Raw genomic sequence first — 26,298 nt, 5'->3', positions numbered from 1 at the left:
CTTTGTCAAGAAGGAAAAGTTCGAATGGTCACGCTTCAATCGATCCTTCCATTCTTACGGAAGGGCGACTGGATGTGCTCAATAGATCTGAAGGGCGATACTACCACATCAAAATGGCCAGGGCGTCCAGGGATCATTTGCGCTTCGGCTGGGAGCCAGTCACTATCAGTTCGAGCCCTGCCCTTTGGTCTGACTACAGCCCCAGAGTCTTCACCAAATGCATGGCAGTGGTAGCGTCTCATCTGAGGCGCTTAGGATTCCAAGTGTTTCCGTATCTGGACGACTGGCTCCTGTCTGCCACCACCAGGCGTCAACTGATACAAGCCAGGGATTACACCCTACAACTTTGTACACACCTTGGAATTTCAGTAAATTTCGAAAAATCTTTGCTACAGCCATCACAGCATATCTTATTCATAGGAGCGGAATTAGATACGCATCATTTAGTTCTAAAACTTCCTACAGAAAGAATAGTAGCACTTCAAATCAACATTTCCCTTCTGCTGTCGTCCAGAAAGTCACCGGCAAAAATTGTTCCTAAAGTCTTGGGTCTCATGGCAGCTTCTCTCATTGTGATACCATTGGGAAGACTGCACATGAGAGTGCTACAATGGCTTCTGTTTGCACAATGGTCATTCCAACAACTTCCACTGACTCACGAAATATTGATAACGAAAACATGCAAATCACACCTAATGTGGTGGTTACAGACTTGCAACCTATCCAGCGGAAGACCATTTGTGCTACCCGCACCGTCAGCGACGATAACCACGGACGCTTCCCTGATAGGGTGGGGGGGCATCTTTCAGGGACAGACAGTCCAAGGTGAATGGACCAATCTGGAGTACAATCTGCACATCAATGTTCTGGAGTTGAGGGCAGTGTTTTTGGCGTTGCAACACTTTGCTCCCCTTCTTCCTCCAGGGACCATTGCAGTTCAGACAGACAACATGTCCGTAGTCTGGTACATAAACAAGCAAGGGGGAACCAGGTCTTACCAACTATGCAGAGAGGCCATGAGAATTTGGCAATGGGCAGAGTCCACCGGTCGCTTTCTGATCGCAACGCACATCCCGGGGTCATCCAACGTCATAGCCGACAGGCTGAGCAGGGCAATACTATTGCCTCACGAGTGGTCCGTCAAACAGTCAGTTGCGAGAAGGATTTTTCGCAAATGGGGCAAGCCTACCTGCGATCTGTTTGCGTCTCCAATGAACGCCAAATGCAGGAGCTACTTTGCCCTATTACCCCCTCCAGGGGAAGTCCCCAGGGACGCTGGTGCACGATTGGCCCCCGGGTCTCCTATATGCTTTTCCTCCATTTCCCCTGATTGCAAAGTTTCTACAGAAAGCAAACAACCTTCAGAGGACTATTATTCTCATTGTCCCATTCTGGCCTCGTCAAATTTGGTTCCCCTTTCTATTGCATCACCGCATTCGGGGACCTTGGATGCTGGACCCAGAGCCAGATCTACTGACTCACTCGTCAGGAGTTCCTCACCCATCTCTAGAATCTCTCCATCTAGCAGCTTGGCTGCTCCGCTTCCCTTTTTAGCCAGGTCGGTTCCCCTTACATCGGTGGTTCAAGATATTTTAGTAGCGTCTCATAAAGTTTCCACTACAAAGACTTACACCAGTAAGTGGAAACGTTTTGTCTTTTGGGCGGAGTCACATCATTTGGACCCTGTTAGAGCTCCGTTAAACAAGGTTTTAGAGTTCTTAACTGAACTATTTCATGAAGGAGCTTCCCCGGCTACTTTAAGAGTACAGTTAGCTGCCATTTCTAACTATCATGTAGAGGAATGTGGTGCGCCTATTATGGCTCACAGACTTTGTAAAGCCTTTTTAAAAGGTTCTTTTCATATCAGACCACCAGTCAGAAGTCCGACATCACCATGGAATTTAAACCTGTTGCTCTCTAAATTGATGTTGCCACCCTTTGAACCAGCTTCAAGTTGCACATTGAAATTTTTGTCATGGAAAACTTTATTTCTAGTGGCAATTACATCTGCTAGACGAGTGTCTGAGCTTCAGGCCCTTTCTGTCAAACATCCTTATTTAATATTTCATTCTGACAGAGTATCCCTACGCACTAATCCATCCTTTCTCCCCAAAGTTTGTTCTTCTAGTAATATTAATCAGTCCATTGAATTACCCACCTTCTTTAAGAACCACTCTAATAAATTGGAGTATATGTTGCACAAACTGGACGTCCATAGACAACTCAGATTTTATTTGGATAGAACAAAAGATCACAGGAAATCTGATCAACTATTTGTAGCTTTTGCTGACAGCAGAAAGGGTCTTGCAGTTACAAAGGAACTCTTTCTAAATGGCTAACTGACTGTATCACATATGTTTATGAAGCCTCTGACCAAACATTATCAGCAAAACCCAAAGGACATTCCACCAGATCAGTTTCTACATCTTTGGCTCACGCAGCTCGCTACCACTAGACACTATTTGTGCGGCTGCTACTTGGGCTAAACCACATACATTTATCTCTCATTACAAAGTGGACAGGGTTTCTAGGGATAGGGCAACCTTTGGTTCCACTGTGCTCAAGAACGTTCTCCCTTGAGTTCCTCAGGATCATGGAGCTAGGGACACTACCCATGTGTAAGAACAAAGGCGAGATTGAACACTCTCACATAAAGAAGTTATGTCCTTACCATAACGTTCCATGTGGAGTGTTCATCTCGCTGGTTATTACTCCCACCCTTCCCACCCTTAGGAAGAACGTTCGATTTGGTGCCTGGTCTGGAGTATTCTCCTTCTGCTGTTGCAGTATGAGTGTTACTATCATACCTTTGGTATGTTTGTATATATGTACTTTTATGTATATAGTTGGCATGTGTGCGTGCTTTATGTCTGGTTTGCTTGCAAACTAGATCTGAGGTAAAGGCAGAGAGGGATTGTGGGTATTAGATGTCCTCGAGCTTCTTCTCGATGCAGAGCTTGCAGTCGGCCGGCACGGAGCCGAGGATCGGCTCCGAACCCATGTGTAATAACCAAGGCGAGATGAACACTCCACATGGAACGTTATGGTAAGGACATAACTTCTTTTTCCATGACGTCAGGGGTATAAAACAAGCAGCCAATGCCATTACCTCAGTCTTTCTTGCTGTGCGGTGCCCGAAGCAGAAGCAGTTCGCAAGTGCCGGTCGGCCAACTCCTGAAGTTTTCATTTTCAAGTTTCAGAATCGAAGTCTTCAACTTAAAGCTAAGTACCCCGTTGGGGAAACTTTTTCTTGCTCCTTACCGATGTCGGTAAAAGTTAATAATTGCATTACTTGTGGAAAGCAAATACCCCCCCCCCCCCAAAAAAAAAAGGCCTAGGGCTGAGCTTGATTATGAATCTTCTGATCAGGATTCTGTTTCTTCTGACTCTTCTGATGACCTGGATTTGTCCATACCTACTTATGAGGATTCTGATGCAGAGGATTCTATTCCCTCTGCTTCCCCTCCTGAGGATTTTTCTTTTGGGGAAACTTTACATACTTTAAGGGAGCATTTTCACTGGGAAAGCCAGGAATTTTCTGATTCAAAAAAGAGGCTTAGGGATTTCCTTCTTCTACCACAAAATCCTGTTGCAGATCCAGAGACTATTTCTCAGGGGCCCAAGGGCATTAAGGCTTCTACTGCTAAAAATCCTACCCCTTCTGATAGAGACTCCAGGGCGCTGGATTGATGGGGTAAAAAGGTTTATACTTCTGCAACCTTGGCAATCAGAGCTTTAAACTGCCAATTTCATATGTTAAAATATCAGCAACATGTTATTGACTGCTTAAACAGAAAATGATATTGATTCCTGACTGTGTGGAAAATAGATTTACAGGACTTAATGCATTCTGCTGAACAAGTTGGAAAACATACTTTGCAATGTGGTTTTGATTCTTTAGAGGCCACTTGCAGGGCTGCTGCTACTGGGTCAGTGCTTAGAAGGCATGCTTGACTTAAGGAGCAATCTTTGCCTGATCATGTTAAAGCTAAATTGTTGGATGCTCCTTTAAATCAGGACTGCTTGTTTGGCAACAAGGCTGAAGAAGTTCTTAAAAAGATGGAAGATAAAACTAAATCTATGCAAACTGTTAAAGATTTTCTACAAGTGCAACCTCCTAGATTTCGTAGGCACTGGCCTACTAAGAATTGGTCCTTTCCAGTCCCTTCCAGGTCTTCTCGAGCCAAACCCAGACGCAGCAAAAACCCCAGGTTTCAGTCCCAGGGGACTCTCAGAATAAGCAGTGGGGGGCCTCCACTTCCAAATCTGGAAATAACAATACACCCCCCTGTGGTAGACAGTCTCAATGACTTCCTTTTAAAATTCCTCCTTTGGGGGGAAAGATTGCTCTTCATGCAAAGAACTGGGAACTCATAACCCAGGACAAATGGGTTTTAAATAGTGTCCCAGGGATACAGATTTCATTTCCAAATTTGCCAACACCAAATGGGTGGCCAGACCTGCCCCCAAATCAGTGGGCAGAGGCTCAAAAACAAGTACTTTCCCTCTTAAGCATGGAGGCTATTCAACTGGTACCAGAAGAGTAAAAGGGACAAGGTTTCTACTCCAAACATTTTTTCTGGTACCCAGAAAAGACAAGTCATGGTGTCCAATCCTGGACCGGTCTACTCTAAACACCTTTCTGGAGATTCCAAAATTCAAGATGCTGACTCTTCAATTACTTCCTATGCTAGGCAAAGATGCCTGGTTGGCAACACTAGATTTCAAAGAAGCATACCTGCACATCCCAATCAGGGAATCTTGCAGAAGATACCTACCCTTCAAAGCAGGCTGCACGCATTCTCAGTTCTCTGCACTGCCCTTTGGCTTGTCTACTGCGCCCAGGGTATTCACAAAGTGCCTGGCTCCAGTTATTGCATTTTGCAGGCAAGCAAGTATTCAAATATACCCATACCTGGATGATTGTCTAATTCAGGCAGAAAGCCAGGGCATACTTTTGAATCATCTGGCGTTTGTAAAAAGGGTTCTAACTTGTCTGGGGTACACCATAAACGAAAAGAAATCACAACTGGTGCCCTGTCAACAAATTACATTCCTGGGAGCAAGCTTGAATACAACTTCCCAGATGGCTTACCTCATGCCAGAAAAGCAAATTCATTTGATAACCTATGTCAAACAAGTGGCCACAAAAACCCTGCTATCTGCAAGACTAATAATGCAAGCCTTGGGGTTTATGGCTCCTGCATTCTTCTAATTCCATATGCAAGACTGCATATGAGGAAACTACAGTGGTATCTAAAAAGCCTATGGGAGTCATCATTCTCACAACCTGGAAACAATGAGTCCTATCATACCTTGCCTACGCCTAGAGTTCCTCTGGTGGGCAGAGGCCTGCCACCAAAACAAGGGACTACCATTCACACTACCCCCTGCCGCCCAAACCCTAACAGATGCATCAGACTATGCATGGGGGGCTCACCTGGCAGGGAAGTGCATTCAGGGCAAATGGAACCCAAGTCAAATGCACCTACATATCAATCAAAAAGAAATGTTAGCTGTACAGAATGCTCTGACAGCCTTCAAGGACTACATTCTTCCAGGACAACTAATGGTAAAGACGGACAACACCACGGTTATGTGGTACATGAGCAAGCAGGGGGGTACACATTCCTACCCTCTCTGCAGACTAGCCATGGCATTGTGGAACACAGCCTTGAGCTACCAAGTGTACCTACAAGCTCAATTCCTGCCAGGAAAATTAAATACACTGGCAGATGGACTAAGCAGAAACCTCATGGACCCACACAAGTGGAAACTGTAACCAAGGATTTTCAACACGTTGACAAGCGAATGGGGAGCCCAGACATAGATCTATTTGCCTCCCCCCAGAACTACCAGTTGGACAAGTTTTGCACAAGGACTCCCCACAAACAAGCCTGGAAAGTGGATGCTCTGTCCTTCAGCTGGAAAAACCTATCAGTCTACGCCTTCCCCCCGCTGCCTCTGCTCTTCAAAGTTCTACTTTGTCAAACAGGACAAACCAAGGATGATCTTGATTGCTTCAGACTGGCCGTGCCAACACTGGTACCCCCTCCTGCACAGTGTCACAGTTATCTCCATGGCACCTGCCTCAGACCCCTTCCCTGCTGTCTCAGCAGGAGAACCAAATTCTGCACCCTCAGCTTCCAACATTGAACCTTGCAGCCTGGCTAATCACTTAAATTCACCCTTATCATCCCTCAGCAAACCTGTGATGGATGTCATCTTAGAGGCATGGAGATCTAGTACTAGAAAATCTTATGCTGAAAAATGGAAAAGATTCTGTACCTGGAACCAATTTCAAGGGATGAGCACAGCAGCGCCCAATTTACCTCAGATTTGGCAATACTTAACTGAGATGCTTCACAAGGGCCTGTCTTTTTCCTCATTATAACACAGAACCTCCCCTCTTCTCTCATCCTCTGCTCAAGCAGTACCTCAGAGGGGCCAAAAACTTGAGACCACCCAGGAGAGCTCTGACCCCTGCCTGGGACCTTGACTTTGTATTGGAGAAACTCACTCTACCTCCTTTCGAGCCAGCTGCTACTGCAGACTTAAAATTTCTTTCTTGGAAAACAGCTTTCCTTTTAGCAATCACTTAATCTAGAAGGATATCTGAAATACAGGCCCTTATGGCAGTGGAGCCTTTCATCATCTTTCATGCGGACAGGGTGTCACTCCGGACCAATCCGTCCTTCATGCCCAAAGTGGTATCCAGTGTGGCTCTTAAATCAGTCCATTCATTTGCCAGTCTTCTTTCCCAATCCACAGAACAAAGGGGAACGGATTTTGCATTCCTTGGATGTGCACAGACAACTTAGATTTTATTTGGACAGGACTAAACCTCGAAGAAACGCTGAACAACTGCTGGTAGCATTTGCTGCAGGGGTAGAGGGGAAGGCTATTTCACAACCATTTCTAAATGGATAAGCCATTGCATTCATTTCTGCTTTAAGCACTATGGAAAACCTATCCCCCCAGGGGATCAGATCTCACTCCACCAGGGCTACATCTGCTTCTGCAGCCTTCCTCAGAGGTGTTCCTACCAGAGACATCCTAGAAGCAGCTACCCGGAGTTCTGTACATACTTTCACCAAGCATTACCATTTGCCAATTTTCTCTAAATCCAGAGCTGGCTTTGCAACTGCTGTCTTGCAGGGTCTTATAGCTGGCCCTAATGGTATATAAACGCCTCCTCCCAACCATAGCTTTGGGATTCTACCCAAATGTAATGACTGCAACAGTGAAACACGAAGAACATAGTACAGTTGTGTGCACTTACCATAAATGTAGATGTTCGAGTGTATTCACTGTTGCAGTCCTGGATGTTCATCGTGTTACACTGCTGCAGTCATTACACTTGGGTTATCCTGCCGTCAGGCGGTCCCGCAGTCGGCCCGAATTCCAAAGTCTTGGTCCGACATCGGTTGCTGTCGCTTCTTCCCTGACGTCAGTGCACCCGATGCATCCGACGCCATTTTCTACAGTCTTTCTTGCTGCACAGTGCCCGAAGCAGAAGCAGTTCGCAAGTGCTGGTCGGCCAATTCCTGAGATTTCTGAAGTCGAACTTCCGATCCGAAGTCTTCAATAAAGCTAAGTACCCCATTGGGGAAACTTTTTTCTTGCCTCAGACCGATGTCAGAAAAAGTTAATAATTGTATTTCTTGTGGGAAGCAAATACCTCATAAGGACTTCCACTCTTACTGTATTCCATGCCTAGGCCCTGATCACGACGTCATTAGTTGTCGGTTTTGTGCTAGATTTAAGAAACGCACTATAAAAAGACGTTTTGATTTTGCTTTGCACTACTTTGGCCGAAGGTCCAATTATATGATGCCGTCGGATCAGCGGATGACCTCAATACCGAAAAAACGCAAAGACAAGGATAAAGACAAGCATCCGAGGTCCAAAACAGATGACAAAACCTCTTCTAGGCCAGTCGCCGGTTCACCCGTTCTCAGTGAGGTGCTTTTGCAACCCCTGACACCCGCTACCTCAGAGCCACAGGCCATCTCCGACTCCCACGTGGATTCATCCAGGCCTCTGGAAACTCAAGGTATTGGGCCTACGGAAACTAATCCCTCAGATGGGTCCGGAGCCGCTGAGCAGGCATCGGCTTCTGAGGGTGTTTTCAGACCTTCACAACTCACCATTAAAACAACAGCCAAGACAAAGGTACCATTAAAGACAAAGAAACAAGTACAGCATTCTCCTGGACAGTCCTCCATGCCTAAGAAACAGATGCTTAAAATGGTCGAAGACCTCATTACTTTAATCAGGGGTTCCCATGCCCCTCCTGAGAAAAGGCCTAGGCATGATACAGACTATGACTCCTCTGATCTGGTTTCCATTTCCTCTGATTCCTCTTCAGACCAGGGATACTCTCTACCCCCCTATGAGGACTCTGATGCTGAATAATCTATCCCTTCAGCCTCTCCTCCTGAAGATTATTTGTTTGGTGAAACTTTACATACCATGAGGGAGCATTTCCATTGTGAAAGCCAGCATTACTCAGAATCCAAGAAAAGGCTCAGGGATTTCCTCTTATTGCCTCAACACAGGCCCCTGGCTATTCCGCCTGTGCTAGATATTGTGGATGATGTGTTCTCTGAATCCAGTTTATCTCCTGACTCTTTGCCCCCTGCTCCAGCCAAGCCAGATGGGTATTATAGAGTCCCCGACTCTCACAAATTTCTTTACAAAAACCCTTCTGCTGATCCAGAAACTATTTCCCAGGGTCCAAAAGGGGTTAAGGCTTCCATTGCAAAAAATCCAGTACCCTCTGACAAAGATTCCAGAGCTTTGGATAGATGGAGGAAGAAAGTATACACTTCTGCAACTTTAGCAGTAAGAGCTTTAAATTGCCAGTTTCACATGCTTAAGTACCAACAATATTTAATGGCTCAGTTAAAACAGAAAATGCTTGCAAGCACAGAAGCTCCTGATTGTAAAGAAATGCAGGATTTATTGCATGCAGTTGAACAGGTGGGAAAACATACTCTGCAATGTGGTTTTGATTCTTTAGAGGCCTCTTGTAGAGCCGCAGTTACAGATTCTGTAATTCAAAGGCATGCTTGGTTAAAAGAACAAAGTTTACCTGATCATGTTAAGGCAAAATTATTGGATGCTCCTTTACAGCATGATACTTTGGTGTTAAGGCAGAAGAGGTGTTAAAGAAAATGGAGGATAAAGCTAAATATATGCAAACAGTCAAGGATTTCTTACAGGTACAGCCACCTCGGTTTAGCAGAAATTGGCCAACAAAGAATTGGTCCTTTCCAGTGTCAGACAGGCCACAGAGAGGCAGATACAGGCCACAGAGAGGCAGATCTCAACCCCAAGGCTCAAACAGACGACGACAGTGGGGCACCTCAACCCCAAAAGGTGGTGAGGACAAGTCTCAACCTTACAGGAAATAGTCACAATGACTTTCCCCTTCGTACGCCAAGCACATCCCTTTTGGAAGCCCCCTTAGGGGGAAAACTAGCACTTTCTCCTCAAAACTGGCAAACAATCACCCAAGACAAATGGGTCCTGAATATTGTGTCTCAAGGTTACAGATTCCACTTTCATACTTTACCAAGGCTAAAAGGAATGCCAGACCTGCCACAAAATCAATGGGCAGAGGCACAGAAACATATTTCAGCCCTCATGGACATGAGAGCTATTCAGAAAGTGCCACAACAGGAACAAGGACAAGACTCTTCCTGGTCCCCAGAAAGGACAAGGCCTGGAGGCCCATACTAGACCTTTCAGTTCTGAATACTTACCTGGATATTCCGAAATTCAAAATGTTGACATTACAGCAGCTTCTACCCATGCTGGGCAAGAAGGCTTGGCTTGTTACTCTGGACCTCAGAGGCATACCTGCATGTCCCTATCAGACAAAATTGCAGAACATACCTCAGATTCAAAGCTGGTACAATGCACTACCAATTCTCTGCACTGCCCTTTGGCTTATCTACTGCACCCAGGGTCTTCACAAAGTGCCTGGCACCAGTAATTGCATTTTGCAGACAGAAAGAAATTCAAATATATCCATATCTGGACGACTGCCTCATTCAAGCAGAGACAAAGGACATTCTTCTACAGCATCTGGCGTTTGTAAAAAGTTGCTAATTTCTCTAGGGTACACAGCAAATGAAAAGAAGTCAAAACTAGTGCCCTCACAACAGATTATATTCCTGGGTGCCAGCTTAAATACAACGGCCCAGATGGCTTACCTCACGCCAGACAAACAAGTTAAACTAACTCAGTATTTTCAATTGCTGGCAAGAAAGTCCCATCTCCCTGCAAGAAAAATTCTGCAGGCCATGGGATTCATGGCATCCTGCATACTACTAATACCATATGCCAGACTGCTTATGAGGAAATTACAATGGTACCTGAAAAGTGTTCGGACTCAACACTCTCACTGTTTAGAAGCTGTAATACCAATGATGTCCTGCCTACAACAGGAGTTTCGATGGTGGGCACAGGCATGTCACCTAAACAAGGGTCATCCTTTCACCCAGCCCACAGCCAGGCAAACTCTAACAACAGATGCTTCGGATTACGCCTGGGGAGCACACATGGCAGGAAAATGCATTCAGGGCAAGTGGACCACAGACCAGATGCATCTTCACATCAATCAAAAAGAGATGTTGGCTGTTCAAAATGCCTTCAAGGACCTTCTACATCCAGGACAATTACTATTAAGACAGACAACACCACAGTAATGTGGTACATAAACAAGCAAGGGGGCACGCATTCCTATCCCCTATGCAGGCAAGCCATGACCTTGTGGAACACAGCTCTAACGTATCAAGTTCACCTACAAGCACAATTCCTGCCAGGACAGAAAAATACTCTGGCAGACAATCTAAGCAGAAATATCATGGACCCTCACGAATGGAAATTGAATCCACAAATCTTCAGCATGGTAACGCAAAAGTGGGGATGCCCAGACATAGATCTTTTTGCATCCCCACTGAATTGCCAACTACAAAAATTCTGCACAAGGACTTATCACAAACAAGCATGGAAAGTGGATGCTCTTCTGTTCAGCTGGAAAAACCTAAACGTTTATGCCTTCCTGCCACTGCCTCTCATTTCAAAGGTACTCCTAAAAGCCAGACAAGAAAAAACACAGATGATCCTGATTGCTCCAGACTGGCCACGCCAGCACTGGTACCCTATCTTAAGGAACTTGGCTCAAGGCCCACCATGGATTTTGCCTCAAATTCCACACCTTCTGACTCAACAAAACAGTCATCCTGCACGGTCAGCTCAAAACCCTAAACCTGGCTGCATGGCAGATACATTAGTCAAACAGACAACACCTCTCTCTAAAGCGGTTATGGATGTCATTCTGGAGGCCAGGAGGCCTAACACCAGGAAAGCTTACTCAGAAAAATGGAAGAGATTCTGCACCTGGAACCAGGCTCAAAGCCTTGACCCTCTTGTTCCAAACATTCCTCAGATTTTACAATACTTAACTGAGATGCTGGACAGAGGCCTATCCTTCTCATCAATTAAGATCCACGCCTCTGCCATTTCAGCACATTACAACACGGATCCTCCTTTATTCTCTCATCCCTTGCTAAAGCAGTACCTCAGAGGGGCTAAAAACATAAGACCGCCCCGGAGAGCACCAATACCAACTTGAGACCTCAATTTCATTTTGGAAAAACTGACCCTACCACCTTTTGAGCCAGCCAATACAGCCAATCTAAAATTTTTATCATGGAAAACAGCTCTGCTCCTGGCAGTAACTTCAGCATGAAGAGTCTCAGAGCTGCAGGCATTAATGGCAGTGGAACCTTTTATAATTTTTCATCAGGACAGGGTATCTTTAAGAACAAACCCTACCTTTATGCCAAATGTGGTATCTAGCGTGGCTCTTAACCAAACCATCCATTTGCCAACTTTTTATCCAAACCCCCAGAATAAAGGGGAGAAACTTCTACATTCTTTGGACATACACAGGCAGCTACTCTTCTACTTGGACAAAACAAAGGCTTTCAGGAAAACTGAGAAACTGTTTGTAGCATATGCTGCAGGATCACAGGGCAAGGCTATCTCAAAGCAGACTATATCCAAATGGATAGGACACTGTATTCGGTACTGCTACACACAGCATGGAAAAATCAGTCCCAAATAACATTAGGCCACATTCCACCAGGGCAACAGCCACTTCAACAGCCTTTCTCAGAGGAGTACCTACCAAGGAAATTTTGGAGGCGGCAACTTGGAGTTCAGTGCACACCTTTACCAAGCATTACCACCTGCCTCTTTACTCTAAATCCAGAGCAGGATTTGCCCCTGCAGTTCTGCAGGGCCTCATAGCCAATCCTAACTCTTTATAGACCAGCCACCCAACCTCAGCTTTGGGATTCTACCCAAGTGTAATGACTGCAGCAGTGTAACACGATTAACATAGTACAATTTTGTACCTGCCATAAATGTAGATGTTCGAGTGTTCACACTGCTGCAGTCCAGGTTACCCTCCCTCCATCCCCTCTGAACTAGCAGGACTTATCTATACCCTTCTATCCTATACAACCTTTGGGGTGTATTTGCTGGTAACTGAAGGTATTTTTTTTATTTTATATGTATAGCCTACCCACCAAGACTTTGGAATTCGGGCCGACTGCGGGACTGCCTGACGGCAGGATAACCCAAGTGTAATGACTGCAGCAGTGTGAACACTCACATCTACATTTATGGTAGGTGCAAAACTGTACTTTACCCTCCCTCCAGCCCCCTAATTTCTTCTGGCTATACCTCTACTTTCCTTTACTATGCTTAAAAGCCTTTTGGTGTATTTGCTTTTTGTTGTAGGTATACCTTTGTGTTTTTATGTTTATTTGCTCTCCACTAGGGGGGCACCTGACATCTGGGGCAAGAAAAACTGATGTAATGGCGTCGGCTGCATGTTTTATACCCCTGACGTCATGGAAGAAGGGACAGCAACCGACCGACGCAGGACCCAAGACTTTGTTAAACAGGCCGACTGAGGGCAACCTGCAAGCAGATTACCCTAATGTAATGACTGCAACAGTGAATACACTCGAACATCTACATTTATGGTAAGTGTACACAACTGTACTTTTCACATGCTGATGTACCAGCAACATTTTATGGAACTTATTAAACAAAAAATGGTATTATTTCCAGATTGTACAGAAAATAAAGACTTACAAGAGCTAATGCGTTCTGTAAACCAGGTTAGTAAGCATACTTTGCAGTGTGGCTTTGATGCCTTAGAAGCATCTTGCAGGGCTGCAGTCACTGGTTCTGTACTGAGAAGACATGTTTGGCTGAAGGAGCAAACCTTGCCAGATCATGTCAAATCCAAATTACTAGACACTCTTTAAATAAGGACCGTTTGTCACCAAAGCAGAAGTTCTTAAAAAGATGGAAGAAAACGCTAAATCTGTGCAAACTGTTAAAGAATTCTTACAAGTGCAACCACCTAGATTCAGTAGGCATTTTTATTTTATATTTGTTGACCGGGCTAGTCTAGCTGGATACATGTCCATTTTCAGTAGAGGCCCGAGGAGAAAAGCTCCAAAGATTAAGTAAATTACAGAATACAAAATTAAAAAATGGCTAGATTCCAATACATTAGAGAGCAAAAAATGGTTGGAAAACAAATAAGTTATTTTGTGAACAATAGTACAGAGTCTTGGCATAGGTTTAAGAAACAATCAAGTACAAAGTCTTTAGTAGGTTTCAGGTACAATCAAACACAAGTTTACACAATATTTGAAAATTATTATTCATTAAGTCAAAGAAGGAGAAAGTGAAAAGGCAGGAAAACACAAGTACTAGTATAAAGTTAGCTTCTATTGATTGATGCTGCAGAGGGGCCATAGCCCAGGAGGAAGGGGTATAGCAAGAAGAGAAATAAGAGGACAGTCAGGCTTAGAGCAGGGACAAAGCCAGTGTATTTTTAGATGTTCTCTGAGATGTTTCTTGAAGAGTGGTGTAGATGAGAGAGAAGTGAGCATTCTAGGAAGCTTGTTCCAGATTCTGCCCACAACATTGATAAAGAGTGAGTCCCCCTCAAAACACTGGTCCTTTCCAGCCCCTTCCAGACCTTCCCAGACAAGACCCAGGGGAAACAGGCCACCCAGACTACAGTCTCAGGGTATGCAGCGATCTAGGCAATGGAGTGCCCCCACACCAAAAACAGGGAGTGGTAAGCCGCTCCCCTATGGAAAAAGTTCTCAATGACTTCTCAGTTTTACTTTCCAGCCCTGCCCTACTTCCATTCACTGCCAACCCAAAGTGGGTTTCCAGACCTTCCTCCAAACCAGTGGACAGAGGCTCAAAAGCAAGTACTTTCCCTGCTCAGTAACAGAGCTATTCAGCCTGTTCCAGTAGAACAAAGGGGTCAGGGTTTCTACTCCAGACTTTTCCGGCTGCCCAGAAAAGAGGGCTCTTGGCGCCCAATCCTAGAACTTTCATTTCTCAACACCTTTCTGGTGGTCCCAAAGTTCAAGATGCTCACCTTGCAACAGCTCCTCCCTATGCTAGCCAAGGATGCCTGGATAGTCACTCTAGACTTAAAGGAAGCTTATCTGCACATCCCCATCAGGGAGTCATGCAGGAAATATCTCTGTTTCAGGGCAGGATCTATGCACGATCAGTTCTCTGCACTTCCCTTTGGCTTCTCTACTGCTCCCAGAGTATTCACAAAATGCCTGGTTCCAGCCATTGCATACTGCAGGCAGAAAAATATCCAAATTTACCCATACTTGGACGACTGCCTGATTCAGGTGGACAGTCAGGAATTGCTGCTTCAGCACCTGGCATTTGTAAAAAGCCTTCTCTCTTCATTGGGGTACACCATCACTGAAATGAAATCTCAACTGGTACCCAGTCAAAAGATTGTATTCCTGGGAGCAAGCTTGGACACAACTTCCCAGATGGCATTTCTTACTCCAGAAAAACAGGTCTATTTGACAGACTACTTAAAACAAATGGCCACCAAAACTCAGCTATCTGCAAGGAAAATACTGCAAGCCCTAGGGTTCATGGCCTCATGTATTCTGCTAATTCCATATGCAAGATTGCATATGAGAAAACTTCAATGGTACTTTAAAAGTCTTTGGTGCCAGCATTCTCAGGATCTGCAAACAGTCATTCCTATCATAGCTTGTCTAATGGCAGACTTCCTTTGGTGGGCAGAAGCATGCAACCACAAGGGACTGCATTTCACTCAGGCCCACACCGCCCAAACCCTGACAACAGACGCATCAGACTATGCATGGGGGGCTCACATGGCAGGCAAATGCATTCAGGGCCACTGGAGCCCAAGCCAGATTCTCCTGCACATCAATGAAAAAGAGATGCTAGCTGTACAGAATGCTCTGACAACTTTCAAATACCTAATCCTTCCAGGACAACTGCTGATAAAAACAAGACAACACCACAGTCATGTGGTACATAAACAAGAAGGGGGGAACTCATTCTTACCCACTCTGCAGATTAGCCATGGCCCTGTGGAACACAGCCTTGAGTAATCAGGTCCATCTACAAGCTCAATTCCTGCCAGGCAAACAAAATTCACTGGCAGACGACTTGAGCAGAAATCTCCCAGACCCACACGAGTGGAAATTGGAGCCCAACACCTTCAAGCTTCTGATCCAGAGGTGGGGGACACCAGAGGTGGATCTTTTTGCCTCCCCCAAGAACCACCAGTTAAGCAAATACTGCACCCAGGAACCCTCACAGAAGGGCCTGGAAGGTGGATGCTCTATCCTTTCAATGGGAAAACCTGTCAATATATGCCTTTCGCCCTCTGCCCCTTCTCTCCAGAATACTACTCCAAATAAAACAAGACAGGCCAAGGGCAATTCTGATTGCCCCAGACTGGCCACACCAGCACTGGTATCCCACTCCTGCACAGCCTGGCAACAGTGCCACCCTGGCACCTACACCAGACTCCTACCCTGCTGTCTCAGTAGGAGGACCCGATTTTGCATCCACAATTGCAAACCCTAAACCTTGCAGCCTGGCTTATCCATTGAATACCCCATCAGCAACCCTCAGTAAACAGGTGCTGGACGTCATTCTTGAAGCCAGAAGACCTAGTACTAGAAAATCCTATGCTGAAAAGTGGAAAAGGTATTGTTCCTGGATGCAGGCTAAAGGAAGGGACACAGCAGTGCTCTCCTTACCTTTAATCCTGGATTACCTAGCAGAGCTACTCCACAGAAGCCTATCCTTCTCCTCCATTAAGATTCATGCCTCTGCCATCTCGGCTCATTATAATACTGAGCCACCTCTATTTTCTCATCCTCTCATCAAACAGTTCCTGAGAGGGGCTAACAACTTAAGGCCCCCAAGGATAGCACCCACCCCTGCCTGGGACCTTAACTTTGTATTGGAAAAGCTCATGCTTCCCCCTTTTGAACTTGCTGCTTCAGCAGAATTAAAATTCCTCTCTTGGAAAACAGCCTTGCTTTAACCATAACTTCGGCTAGAAGAGTGTGGAACCCTTCATTATTTTCCGTGCTGACAGGGTTTCCCTCAGGACTAACTCGTCCTTTATGCCTAAAGTGGTGTCCAGTGTGGCTCTTAACCAATCCATCCATTTACCAACCTTCTTCCTTAACCCTCAAAATAAAGGGGAAAGGATCCCACACTCTTTGAACATGCACAGACAGCTCAGGTTCTACCTTGATGGGACTAAGTCTTTCAGAAAATCTGACCAGCTGCTAGTCAGCTTTGCTACAGGGGCAGAGGGTAAGGCCATTTCAAAACAACCCATTTCAAATGGATAGTACACTGCATCCATTTCTGCTACAAGCACCATGGAAAACCAACCCCTCAAGGAGGTCAGAACACATTCCACTAGAGCTACTTCTACCTCTACAGCATTTCTCAAGGTAGTCCCTAGCAGGGACATTCTGGAAGCTGCAACCTGGAGTTCTGTTCACACCTTCACCAAGCATTACCACTTGCCTATCTTTTCCAAATCCAGGGCTGGATTTGCTACAGCAGTCTTGCAAGGCCTACTAGCCAGCCCTAACACTTCTTGACTGCCTCCACCCTTCCTCAGCTTTGGGAATCAACCCAAGTGTCATGACTGCAACAGTGAATACACTCGAACGTCTACATTTATGGTAAGTGTGCACAACTGTTCTTTCTTTATTTGGTGACTGCAGCTTTGGTCTAACAGATACTGACCCTCACTGCTCACTTCATGGTTACTGCAGTTGTTCGCTAATAGACCTGATTTCCCAAGACCAGGACAAACAGTACTAGGAAACATCAAATTTATTTTCAAGTCCTTTAGCTTAAATAGTTAATGTTTCAATGACGTATACATGAGTGCAGTGCATGTGTGCAGAAGGATAGGTGTAGCAGGATGGCCGTAATAAAATTTAAATTGTACAGCAGTAAGAAACGTCACTTTTAAATGCAATGGAGAACATTTAGATGTTATGTGGTCCTATCTCGCCTACATTCTTTACTCACGGGTTCGGAGCCGATTCTCGGCTCTGACTCAGCCAACTTATTTTTCTAGCACGAAGTCTCTAATTGGCTGGGCTAACCCGGTATCCCAAGATGCACCTCGCCCTAGCCCCAGATCTCATTTGCCGCTCGTAGAGTTAGGACGTGGTCTCGCTTGGCTGTGGCTAAGTACCCTTTTCAAACTTTTTCATAAGTCTTTAGCAGTCTGTTTCTCGTAAAAAGCTACTTTAATAGCTAGTTTTCCTTTGTGAGTGTACTGTGTAAGCGAGTAGTGTTTTTTTTTTGTTTTTGTTTTGTGGTATCCCTCTGTTTTGGCGGGCTAGGCCCGTTTAAATTAGAGGACCTAGTCCTCTGCTGTGTTGTTTTGTGTAAACTTGTGTTTGTTTGGTCTGTAGTTAGATTTCCTTGCTGCACCAAAGAAACGTTTAAATTAGAGTTTCCTTGGTTGTTCGCGGTTTGGTTTTTCCCACCTTCCTCTTGTGTCTGTCATCGGTTGAGTGGGTGCTGTGAACTATTATGTCTAAAGAGCAGAAAGAGCATAAACCCTCTGGGTTTAAAAAAATGCTCAAAATGTGGCTGCAAGATGTCCATTACAGATGGGCATTCTGTCTGTGTTTATTGTCTTGGCGCTATTCACCTGCAAGAGTCCTGCAGTTTTTGCCACGCCTTTAGCCCGAGGGTACTGCAGGAAAGAAAAAATAAGTTGATTTTGAAGGGCCTGGTTAAACCTTCTTTTGAGGAGTCCTTAGACTCTTCTTCTAGTACGAAGTCTAAGACTTCCAAGGCCAAAAAAAGATCTCCGGCTCCATGTGTCTCATCGGAGCCCCCGGAGAAGGTTTCGAAAGTGGATACTGCCTCCTCGGCTCCATTGTCCTCGGGGCTGCAGGAGGTATCTGTTGTACTGGAGTCTACCTCGGCCTCAATATTACTGGAGCCTATTCGGAGCCAGTCACCCAGTGTTAGGCCTGAGTCTCCGGGTAGGAGATCCCGATCTCCTTCTATTTCCTCCAAATCCTCTAGGCTGTCTGATTTGGATGTGGATTGGGTGGTCCAGAGGCTCCTGCAGTCACCGATGTTAGCAAAATTGTTTTCGGCTCCAGCCCAGTCTGCTCCGGAGCCAGTCCCTATTCTTGTACTGATGATTCCTCCTCCGAGCACCCCTGTGTTGTCTGAGCCGGAGTGCTCCGCGCCGAGTGATGTTCTCGTGTCGGCACAGATACCCCTTGCGAGTTTATCGGAGCCGACGTCTGCTCCAACCATGTCGGTTCCGTCCTCTGGTTTCGGTACTCTGGTTTCCTCAGTCGGACCCAAGGGGGATACCTCGGGACTCTTGTCAGTTCCGAGCCTCCCTCTTGGTGCATCGGCTCGGGGAACCCAGACTCCAGTTGTGGTCTCGGAGAAGGGTCGGTCCTCGGATTCGGGGGGACCTGCCTTAGAGGCCATGAGGAGCACACTGGCCAGATCGTGAGTTACATCACCCGGATCGGTCACTCCTTCCCCCTACACCCCGGCTAGAGCCTCTGACACACCCCTGTCCATGGATGGCAGAGCCCGAAGGTCTGAGGATATCCCCATAAGCTGTCCCCAACTTTCTGAGGGCCCCTCAGTGTCGGTGCCTGAGGAGCCTCCTAGAAAGAAGTTGTGCAAGAGGAAGCACAGACTCCCAGGACGAGTCCCTCACCTCTGATACCGACCTTGCGGTGTCAGAGGGGTCCCCTAAGTTGTCCTCCGATGTCTCTTTCTCCGACATCCTGGAGATCCTGAGGCAGAGAGGCGACTGGCCTTCCAAGACCCCCTCTGAGGAGGAGTCGGTATTCCTCAAAGCCTTCGGAGCTCAACCCTCCACCTCCTGGGTGTCTCCCCCCTTCGATGAACTCCTGGATTTGATTTGTTGAAGGGTGTGGGAGACCCCTGATTCCGTGGAATCTGTGCCCAGACGTCCAAATAAGTTTCTTTCTGCTCCCCCGGGGAAAAGAGTTCCTGACCAAAGGGGTTTCCGTAGATGCCTTGGTGGTGGCAGCAGCCACTCAGCAGGAAGTTGCAGAGGCTTCTTCTTCCGTCCATCCTCCTAACAAGGAGTCCAGGAGTATGGACCGGTATGGGAAGCGTACCCTGTCTTCAGCGACCTTTACTTTGCGGTTGCTGAATTATCTTTGTCATTTTACTCTGCTCCAGAGAGATCTCCTTAAGGAGCTAGGAGACACTCTGACGGGTAACATGCCTAAGGTGGTAGCGCAGACTAACGCCCAGTTGTCTACCCTTGGGTCCATTGTCAACTCGTCCATGAGGCTCATATCCTATGCAGACGAAGGGGCGAGTAGGGCAGCTAGCTCAGCTGTAGCTATCAGAAGGCAAGCCTGGATGCGCCTGTGTCATTTCGTGGAGGCCTTTAAGTTTTCCTTCACTGACTCCCCCTTTGATGGGTCCTCACTCTTCGGGACCAAAGTGAAAGACACCCTCACCAGATGCGAACAGGCGGGAAAGACCCTGTCTGCCATAGGGGCCCATTTCTCTCCCTTCTAGGCCTTACCTCAAGGCTCAGAGAGGAGGGAAAATGTGGTTCAAGAAGTCACAGAAGTCTTTCCCTGCCGCTCAAGGTGAGTCCCCCTCCAGAGACAGAGGAGGGGGAAATTATTCTGGAAGACGCCGTCCTAGAGGCAGAGGAGGCCCCCGCAACTCGGGATACCGCGATTCCTTTCAGCATTCCTGAGGCGTTGCCCGACTGTGCTGTTCCGGAGCCAGTCGGGGGCCGAATTTCGTTGCATCCGGAAGCCTGGGAAAGCATCACCCAGGATCGTTGGGTGCTTCGAATAGTTACCGGAGGTTACACTGTTCCCTTTTTATCAACACCCCCTCCAGTCAAAAGAAAACCGGACGTTCCACCCAGTCAACGGGATCAAGCAGCACTAGAAGTTTTAAAGCTGCTAGAAAAAGGAGTCATCCAACCAGTCCCCCCAGACCATATCTGATCAGGAACTTACTCAAGACTCTCTTTGGTGCCGAAAAGAACAGGGGACCTGAGGCCCGTTCTGGATCTCAGCCGATTGAATCACTACATTCTGAAGTCCAAGTTCTGCATGGTCACTCTTCAATCCATTTTTCCCTTGCTGGAAAAAGGAGTATGGATGTGCTCCATCGATCTCAAGGATGCCTACTACCACATCAAGATGGACATGGCATCCAGGAGTCACTTACGCTTCCGGCTGGGAGCCAGTCACTTCCAGTTTTGTGCCCTGCCCTTTGGTCTCAGCACAGCCCCTAGGGTGTTTACCAATTGTTTGGCAGTGGTGACGGCTCACCTGAGACGTCGGGGATTCCAGGTATTTCCATATCTGGACGACTGGCTTCTCACCGCCCCCACCAGGCATCTCCTCATTCAAGCCAGGGAGGCTACCATTGCGCTTTGTCAACAACTAGGAATTACCTTGAACTGGGAAAACTCTGCCTTGCTGCCCTCACAGCATGTTTTTATAGGCGCCGAGCTAGACTCTATTCAAATGCGGGCTTTTTTGGCACAAGAGAGAATAAGAGTGCTGCAGTCTCAGATTCACGCATTGTTGCCCCTCAAGAGAGTTCAGGCCAGGTTAGTTCTCCAGCTCCTGGGATCCATGGCTGCCACCATCATGCTGGTGCCTCTAGCCAGGTTACACATGCGGATCCTACAGTGGCTCCTTTCAGCCCAATGGTCCTTTCAGAAACTACCTCTTTCCCACTTGATACTTCTTACGGAACGGTGCAAACTGGACCTCCGCTGGTGGCTATGTTCCACCAATCTGGACAAAGGGAGGAGCTTGATTCCTGTCTCCAGTGGCCACGGTGACCACGGACGCCTCCCAGATTGGGGGGGGGGGCATTATCTTGGCAGGATGGTCCAAGGCACGTGGCAAGATCACGAGGTACACCTGCACATCAGTGTTCTAGAGATGAGAGCGGTGATGTTAATCGTGTGACACTGCTGCAGTCATTACACTTGGGTTATCCTGCCATCAGGCGGTTCCCTAGTCTGCCTGAGTTCCAAAGTCTTGGTCCGGCATCGGTTTCTGTCACTTCTTCCCTGACGTCAGTGCGCCAGGGGGATATAAGATGCAGCCGACGCCATTTTCTTCAGTCTTTCTTGCCGCGCGGTGCCCGAAGCAGAAGCAGTTCGCAAGTGCCGGTCGGCCGACTCCTGAGATTTTCATACCGAATCCAGAACCAAAGTCTTCTAAATAGCTAAGTACCCCGCTGGGGAAACTTTTTCTTGCCTCAGACTGATGTCACTAAAAGTTAATAATTGTATTTCTTGTGGGAAGCAAATACCTCATAAGGATTTCCACTCCTACTGTATCCCATGCCTAGGCCTTGACCACGACGTCACTGGTTGTCAGTTTTGTGCTAGGTTTAACAAGCGCACTATTAAACGTCGGTTTGATTTTGCCTGGCATTATTTTGGCAGAAAATTTAATTACACTATGCCGTCGGAACTTCCGACCGGAATTCATAAAAAGCGCAAGGACAAGGACAGGCATCCGAGGCCCAAGACTGACGACGAGGCCTCTTCTAGGCCGGTCACTGGTTCTCCGGTTTTCAGTGAGGTGCCTACGCAGCTCCTAACGACCACTTCAATAGAACCACAGACCGCCTCTGATTCCCACGTGGATCTGGCTGGGCCTTCGGACGCCCCTGCAATTCAAATTACCGAGCTTAATCCTACAGAGGGAACCGAAGTAGCTGAACATTCCACAGCTTCAGAGGGTGTTTTCAGACCTACACAGTTAACAATTAAGCCCTCTGTTAAGTCTAAGCCTCCCATAAAAGCATAGAAACAGACACAGCAATCTCCAGGGCAGGCTTCCATGCCTAAGAAACAAATGCTAAAAATGGCCGAAGACCTAATCACCCTGATCAGATGGTCCCAACCCCCTCCAGATAAAAGGCCCAGACAAGAAGCAGACTATGAATCTTCAGACCAGGTGTCCATTTCCTCTGACTCATCCTCAGACCTAGGGTATTCCTTACCCCCTTATGAGGATTCTGATGCTGAGGAATCCATTCCATCTTCTCCGCCTGAGGACTACTCCTTTGGGGAGACCTTACATACCATGAGGGAGCATTTCCACTGGGAAGGCCAAGATTACTCAAAATCCAAGAAAAGGCTCAGAGACTTCCTTTTATTGCCTCAACACAGACCCTTTGCTATTCCACCAGTGTTAGATATTGTGGATGATGTATACACTGAATCCAGCTTAAACCCTGACTCCTTACCACCAGCCCCAGTTAAGCCAGATAGATATTACAGAGTCCCTGACTCTCTCAGATTTCTATACAAAAGCCCTGTTGCTGACCGTGAAACTATTTCTCAAGGACCCAAAGGGATTAAGGCCTCATCAGCTAAAAACCCAGTCCCCTCTGACAGAGATTCTAGAGCATTAGACAGATGGGGCAAGAAAGTTTATACATCTGCAACTTTAGCCATGAGAGCCTTAAATTGCCAGTTTCACATGCTAAAATATCAGCAAATTTTAATGTCTCAGTTGAAACAAAAGATGCTTCCAGATTCAGATCCTCCTAATTTGAAAGAAATGCAGGATTTATTGCATGCAGCTGAACAAGTGGGAAAACATATTTGCAATGTGGTTTTGATTCCTTAGAGGCCTCCTGTAGAGCAGCAGTTACAGGCTCTGTCATTAGAAGGCATGCTTGGTTAAAAGAACATACGTTACCAGATCATGTGAAGGCCAAATTACTGGATGCACGTTTGCAAAGGGATGTGTTGTTTGGAGTTAAGGCAGAGGAGGTATTAAAAAAGATGGAAGATAAGGCAAAATCTATGCAAACGTTCAAAGATTTCTTACAGGTTCAACCTCCTCGTTTTAGCAGAAATTGGCCAACAAAAATTGGTCCTTTCCAGTCACAGACAGACCTCAAAGGGGCAGATATAGACGTCCAAGAGGTAGAGGTCAAACACAAGGCCCTTACAGACCTCGACAATGGGGTGCACCAGGCCAGAAAGAAGGTGAAGACAGACCTCAACCTTATAAAAAAACAATCTCAATGACTTCCCACTACAGCTGCCAAACAGCTCTCTCTTGGCAGCCCCTTTAGGAGGACAACTGGCTCTTTTCTATCACAATTGGCATTGCATCACCAAAGACAAATGGGTTCGCAACATCATATCTCAAGGTTACAGGTTCCACTTCCACACTCTTCCAAGGTTAAAAGGAATGCCAAATCTGCCACCAAAGCAATGGGCAGAGGTTCAAAAACAAATTACTGCACTCATGGACGTGAGAGCTATTCAAAAGGTACCACCACAAGAGCAAGGACAAGGATTTTACTCAAGACTCTTTCTGGTTCCCAGAAAGGACAAAGCCTGGAGACCCATTCTGGACCTTTCTTCTCTGAACACTTACCTGGATATTCCGAAATTCAAAATGTTGACACTACAGCAGCTTCTTCCCATGCTGGTCAAGAAAGCATGGCTCGTGACTTTGGACCTCAAAGAGGCATACCTGCATGTCCTTTCAGACAAAACTGCAGAAGATGCCTCAGATTTCTAGCAGGTTCAATGCACTGTCAATTCTCTGCACTGCCCTTTGGCTTATCTACAGCGCCCAGGGTCTTCACAAAGTGCCTGGCACCAGTAATTGCATTTTGCAGGCAAAAAGGAATTCAAATTTACCCATACCTGGATGACTGCCTAATCCAAGCAGAGAGCAAGGACATTCTTCTAAAGCATCTAGCGTACGTAAAAAAGTTAAGTTGCCTGGGGTACACAGTAAACGAAATGAAATCAAAACTAGTGCCCTCACAACAGATAATATTCCTGGGTGCCAGCTTAAACACAACGGCCCAGATGGCTTATCTCACGCCAGACAAGCAAGGACAACTGACTCAGTATTTTCATTTAATGGCAACAAAGACCCAACTCCCTGCAAGAAAAATTCTGCAGGCCTTGGGCTACATGGCATCTTGCATACTACTAATTCCATATGCCAGACTGCATATGAGGAAACTACAATGGTACCTAAAGAGTGTATGGTCTCAACACTGTCAAAATTTGGAAACAGTTATACCACTAATTCCTTGCCTACAACAGGAGTTTCAATGGTGGGCTCAAGCTTGTCACCTCAACAATGGACAGCCTTTTACTCAACCCACAGCCAGGCAGACACTGACAACAGATGCATCGTATTACGCCTGGGGAGCACACATGGCAGTAAAATGTATTCAGGGCGAGTGGCCCGCAGAACAAAGACATCTCCACAGCAATCAAAAAGAGATGCTAGCTGTACAAAATGCAATTATATCTTTCAAGGACCTGCTACATCCAGGACAACTACTACTAAAGACAGACAACACAGTTATGTGGTACATAAGCAAGGGGGCACACACACCTACCCCCTCTGCAGGCAAGCCATGAAATTGTGGAACACAGCTTTAAACTACCAAGTTCATCTGCAGGCACAATTCCTGCCAGGAGAGGAAAAACACACTGGCAGACGACCTAAGCAGAAACATCATGGATCCTCACGAATGGCAATTGAGTCCACAAATATTCAGAATGATAGCACAAAAATGGGGGAAACCAGACAGATCTGTTTGTAACCTTAATGAACTGCCAACTACAGAAATTCTGCACAAGGAGCTACCATCCACAAGCATGGAAAATGGATGCCCTCTCATTCAGCTAGAAAAAACTACAAGTATACTCTTTCCCTCCTTTACCTCTCCTTCCAAAGGTACTCATAAAAGCCAGACAGGAAGAGCCAAAGATGATCCTGATTGCACCAGACTGGCCATGCCAGCACTGGTACCCAATCTTAAAGAACGTAGCACAAGAACCACCCTGGATTTTGCCTCAAATCCCACAGCTGTTGACACAACACAACAATCAAGATACTTCACAGCCATCTAAAGACCTTAAATCTAGCTGCATGGAAAATTCCTTAACCAAGCAAGCATTGCCTCTCTCCAAAGCTGTTATGGATGTCATTCTGGAGGCCAGAAGGCCTAGCACCAGGAAAGCCTACTCGGATAAATGGAAGGGATTCTGTGCCTGGAACCAAGCACACAGCCTTGACCCTCTTGTACCAAACCTTCCTCAGATACTTCAATACTTAACTGAGATGCTGGACAAGGGCCTCTCCTTCTCATCCATCAAGATTCATGCCTCAGCCATTTCTGCTCATTACAACATGGATCCACCAATTTTTTCAAATCCTTTGCTCAAACTACCTCAGAGGGGCTAAAAACATGAGACCGCCCCATAGAGCACCTACACCAACTTGGGACCTCAACTTTGTTTTGGAAAAATTAACTTTACCTCCTTTTGAGCCAGCTAACACAGCAGATTTAAAATACATCTCTTGGAAGACTGCTCTGCTACTGGCAATAACATCAGCAAGAAGAGTTACAGGCACTAATGGCAGTGGAACCTTTCCTCATCTTCCACCAGGACAGGGTGTCCTTAAGAACTAACCCTATGTTTATGCCAAATGTAGTATCAAGTGTGGCTCTAAACCAAACTATTCACTTGCCAACTTTTTATCCAAAACCACAGAACAAAGGAGAGAAACTACTACATTCCTTGGACATTCACAGACAGTTACGCTTCTACTTGGACAAAACCTAAGCTTTCAGAAAATCTGAGCAATTTTTGGTAGCATACGCTGCAGGAGCACAGGGAAAAGCCATTTCAAAGCAGACTATTTCAAAATGGATAGCTCACTGTATAAGATTTTGCTATACCCACCATGGGAAACCTGTACCTAGCAGCATTAGATCTCACTCAACCAGGGCAACAGCCACTTCAACTGCCTACCTCAGAGGAGTGCCTACCAAGGATAT

General features: G+C 46.3%; 1 protein-coding gene across 1 annotated transcript in view; it reads left to right on the top strand.

The window, feature by feature from the left end:
- Nucleotides 1-26,298, top strand: part of PRKAA1 (protein kinase AMP-activated catalytic subunit alpha 1) — a 760,209-nt gene that overhangs the window by 703,285 nt on the left and 30,626 nt on the right. The window lies entirely within an intron of this gene.

The sequence above is a fragment of the Protopterus annectens genome, chromosome 1.part0 (assembly GCF_019279795.1).
Source record: "Protopterus annectens isolate FY-2018-M chromosome 1.part0, PAN1.0, whole genome shotgun sequence".
NCBI classification, from domain to species: Eukaryota; Metazoa; Chordata; order Ceratodontiformes; family Protopteridae; genus Protopterus; species Protopterus annectens.
Note: the sequence above shows the minus strand (reverse complement) of the source record. Positions and strands in the feature narration are given on the sequence as shown.